This window comes from Danio rerio, chromosome 7, assembly GCF_052040795.2.
Source record: "Danio rerio strain M-AB ecotype USA chromosome 7, GRCz13ab, whole genome shotgun sequence".
Taxonomy (NCBI): Eukaryota; Metazoa; Chordata; class Actinopteri; order Cypriniformes; family Danionidae; genus Danio; species Danio rerio.
The window spans coordinates 52,939,715-52,945,000 of NC_141027.1; positions in this window are offsets into that span (position 1 = coordinate 52,939,715).

Here is a 5,286-nt window from a genome sequence, read left to right on the forward strand (position 1 = left end):
GGGATTCCTAAAATGTATTTATCAGTTTTGTGTCGACATGTATACATACTATTGTTTATTCTTAATGACCATCTATTCATTCCTAATTTACGTCTCGAGTAAGGCTGTACTCACACTAGGTACAGTTGCCTCGAACCGGACCAAAGCAGGCTTGGCCCACCTATCGTCTCCCCGGACGGCCCGCACTCACTCTACAATAGGGCCTGGGCACGCTTGCGTCATCCATGCTGCACTGTTCACAGTGATTTCTCTAGTTATATCGTTTCAGTCGTTTGATATGCAGTGATATGCAGTCAAATATTTCGCCAAACAGTCCTTATGCTGCGTTCACACCAGACGCGGAACGCGCGTCAAGCACGATTGATTTACATGTTAAGTCAATGCAAACGCGCAAATAGACATCCTGTCGCGCGAATGGCGCAGCGCGAATTGAGCATTTGACGCGATTAACGTGCATTTTGCGCGAATCACTCGAGTTCGAAAATCTGTACTTCCACGGACATTCGTGCCGCATTAACCAATCAGGAGCTTGCTCTTGTGGGGGCGTGATTGTGACGTATCGCCTGTTGTCGGTGTTCCGGGGGAAATCCTCCAGCCTTCACCGACAAAAGTTCATCAAACTCGCCCTGGAAACGGCAGGGAACCCAGGGTTCGAGGATCTCATAAGCTCAGGGCTCTCTCCCAGGACAGCATGCCAAACAAGCTTTATAGTCAATCATCAGCTAAGTGTGAACTCTGGAAAGTGTTTCAAAGCATTTCAGAAGCGTTTCGAGACCTTTTGAATCTGCTTTTGATTGACAGGGTCAAAAAAACAATATCCTGACTTGTACAAATCCTCGTAAAGTATGACTTGATGTATTTTAATGTTCTTCACAAATTGTTTATTCAGATCTCAGACCAAGGTTAAAACAAAACACATTACAACATTATCTTTGCATGCTAGTGAGGAACTCACTGCTTCACTAAATCACTTGAAACCTCAACTCTACAACGTGGGGTTTAATACCTCAATTTGCTAAACTGTTTCTTTGCTGAAGCTGTTCCAGAGCAATGCATAACGATGACCACTAGGGTGTTTCAGTGTGTAATGAACATAGACTGTAAAATATATGGACGCAGTATCCGTGACGTCACCCATAGGTTTCTGAAGAGCGCAAAAGAAGCCACAAGTAGGCGCGGCCAACCGTCGCCATTTTGGTCACGCGTCATCACTCCCACGGCGGGATACCAAACAAGGGCAAAGAGGCGGAGAGTGAGCGGAGCTACAGACAACTGCTAGCATTTAGCTTGGACCTGGTTCAGACACACTTTACTTTGGGAGAAATGCTTAATACTTTATCACTTGTGACTCGTTTGTATTCTGACCACTTGTGCTTGGTTGTATACTATATCAATAAAGTGTTTAGACTTTTAAAAACACTGCTGTAATACATTGAGCCACTAAAAATTGTTCTTATGACGTTTTTAAACAGGAGGAAAACGCGAATTACTTCCAAACACTTCAGATATAGTCTGTGTCAGTTACTGTAAGACTATTGATGAAATCCAGCATAACACTGTATGACAATGATTCAGATGACTGTTCTAGAGCCTACAGCTAATCAATCTGACAGATTCTGGAGTGCATTACAGCTCTAAATATAAATATAAACGATAAATGATCTTAAATAAAACAAATACATGTATAGAGATGGTATATAAGTATATAACTTTACTCACATGGGAAACGGAGGCCACGTGAATGGTTTGTGAGCACAATTAGTGCCCTCAGCATGACATTCCATCAAATAATTGTGGGAAACAAGTCCAATAGGCAGTTGACTGTGTAAAGCCACATAAAACAACACAGAAATACGATAAATATGCTGAGTTCAGTGGCTAATCTGCAGGATTCAGCTGAGGTGACGTGACGGCGACCAGCGAGACCTAGCTGTCACTCAAGTGGCCACGCCCTTAATTATGCAAACTTAATATAACTTAATATAAAGGAAACGGATGAGTTATAAAAAAATTCACCCCCTCACAGTTGTCATGAAGGGTAATATTAGCTGTATTAACCAAAATCTTTTTTTGTACCAGGCTGTAAACACCTTTTTTTCTGCTGTAAAGTTGGCCATTCTAACAGTGGGCTCAATTGAAATTTGCTCTGTTTTGGAGCCAGGAGCGGCCACGACTAGCGGAATTTCGGATGAATTGCAGTTTTAGTTACTTCCGTATTGGCTTCCTGAGGGAGAGCGGGAGGTTGCCGCTTGGTAATGAAGCCTTGCTTACTGGTTCTGACTTTCCTTGGGAGCATACGTCACTATGCCAAATTTTAACAATTCCTGCTCGAGGATGATTCCAGAGGCCTGTTGCACAAAGCTGGTTTGGGTTTTTACTAGTGGTGGGCTGTTATTGGCTCCTATCATGCAATAAAAAAAATATAGCTGTTAATCTAGTCTTAAAGTTGGGTTGGGAGTTGGGTCTATTCTACGCAAGCTATGATGACTTTTACCTTGATATTTTAGCGCAGATGTATACCTGACCAGACAAAAAAATTCCCTTCTGAATCAAATCAGCAGGATGCCTGCAATTCGGCAGTTTTACTTTATATCATGAAGATTTCATTCATGCCGCCGTGACAAACTGGGGTATTAGATGCAAATAAGGAGTAAGGACTGGTGATAGTGTTATGGTATTTAATAATGACAAATGGAAAGAAAAAAACTTCCTACATGACGGTAATAGTTTGATTGCGTTGTTTATTTCAATAATGCCACTAATATCTGCATACTCCTTTTAATTCCATTTCTGTTTAGTTGAGTTCAGTTATGACTTTAGTCGGATAAAGGTGATCAAAGATCGCTGTTTGGAGCTCATGTAGGCCTAAAGTTCAAAATTCATGTTTAACTGAATAAACAGTTAGTAAACACAAGTACATCTTATTGAACATTTATTTTCATTACAAATTATCATAGTAGATCAGTTTCTCAAGCAGTTTGTGATGCATTTTGGAAAAAGAAGATAAGCCCCTGGTCTAATGAGCCACCTGGCTTGAGAAACTCGTTCTCTGCCTTTGTCAGAATTCAAATTAGCCATTTTAATCTAGATGAATCTGGATTCATTCCGAAATTAATCTAGATTTTTAAAAAAATGATCTATGTCCACATATAGCTCTTACCCCTGTAAGCAAATTCAAAGTTTTAGCAAAGAGCATAGCATCACCAAGAGGCGACACTCTAGTGCGATTCGGGGAAACAGCCACTAGATGGTGCGGCGGCCATTTTTAAATGAAAATTCCAATAGAACAGCAGCATATTATAAGTCTGTAAAATGAACTATTGAAAGTGCTGATGATTGTGATAGTAAGTGTTGATATCTTTCAGGTTGTATCTCTGCTTTAATACGCTTTTTAAATAAATAAATAAAAAACAAAGCAGCTGCTTGCCATCGCGACAGCAAGAAGATTTAATGGACAGTCGACTGCTTCCACTCCAAAATGGCGGAATCCGGGGCTGTTGCTGGGCGCTGCTGTTGTAATGGAACAATCTATTGAGTGTCGCCTCTTGGTAATTCTAAGCTCTTTGGTTCTAAGCCTCAAACTGAGATGTTTGTTTGATTGGGATTTGTCGCCGTGGTAACTTTCACTACACTGCTAACCTGCTACAGAGCAGTTTTATTCTGGGTTTGAGGTCGTGGACCCCAACCTGGAACAATCAGCTTTATATTATATGGATTAATATTAATATTATATATTAAGTCAATTATTTCACACAAGTAATATTAATTGTAGCTTCAATTTAACTCGAATATATTCAGTTTTTAATTTACTGTATTGTTTTTAAATGCTAAAAATGTATTTAATATTCAACAAAGAAATATCTTGCTGACTTGCTGAGGAACGACCCAAATTGACGTTCATGCATCTTGTGATTGGCTGTTTGCTGAATGTGTCAGACTTTTAGGGCCCTATCATACACCCGGCGCAGTGTGGCGCAATAGTCTTTTGGTAGTTTCAGCTTGGCGCAAGAGTCGTTTTGAGGTGTTGCGCTACGCTCTTTAAATAGCAAATGCATTAGCGCTCATTTTTGCGTCCATAGGCGTTCTGGTCTAAATAGGAAGGCGTTCTGAGGCGGACTGCTGGCGCGTTGCTATTTTGAGAAACTATAATAGATTTTTCATTAGACCAAAACTAACCCGGTCTAAACTCCGGCGCAGAGTTGCGCCTCGCTTACGCACTGCTTAATACCCACAAGAGAGCAATAGGCAAATATCTTTACATATGAAAAATTTCAATATTAAGGATATATATAGGATATAATAAGAATAGATATAGGATATAAATATAAAGGATTAAAATATTACAAAACATATTATTTTCTAGCCTACATAAATATGAAAAATCACTGCTTTTATGTCTTCATCTCGGGAGGCTTTTTCAGTTCATTCATAACAATTTACTTTTGTATAATGTTGTTATTATTATTATTATTAGCAGTATTATTTATTATATCCATATTTATATTTGTTTTATTAAAAACAAGCTCAGATTTGCCCACCTGTCAGGTTTTAGATCATATGGGGCGCAGCATGTGTTTTAGGATATAACTCAGGTTTTTAAGCACATTTTGCTATTATTAGTCATTTATTCGTTTGCTAGAAATTAGAACTGAATTTAGAAATAGTTTTGAAACAAATATTTGCGCTTAACAAACAAAAGTATTTATTTATAGACTAATTGATATCTGTGCGTAAAGGTTTCCCTATCCAAGAGCGAATGTGAAAGTTGTTCCATTATCTCTCATTCTCACGCAGTAGATGCTCTGTTTAACAGTTTTCTGTTAAAAAACTGTTAACTGTGAACTGTTTGCTTGTGAAATGCTCATTTTTTCCACTTAGACTTACTTTGCGTCCTGTAAATAGCGAATGCGCTCTTGGCGCGACGCAGCTGGCTCTTAAAGGGAATGGGAGATGAGATTCTAATTGGTTTATTCTCAAAACACACCTATAACTCATTAAGAAAATAAACTCAACCCTTTTAGACCATGCGCCGCGGCGCAAGGCAGATTTCCCGTCCTTAAATTAGCAAAAATGCGTCCTGACACGCCCTGAAAGCGTTTGCGCCCTGCGTTTTGCGCTCTGCGCATGGACCGTCAAAATAGAGCCCTTAGCGACAACCTGGGGTTTGTTCAACTTATTCTGTGCAACAGGGCTCTGGTTGAGTTGCCTTAGTTTGGTGTTGCCATGCAATAAAAGAGATACACAGATATAACCAACATCATGTGACATGTGCTTTTAAAACAATGT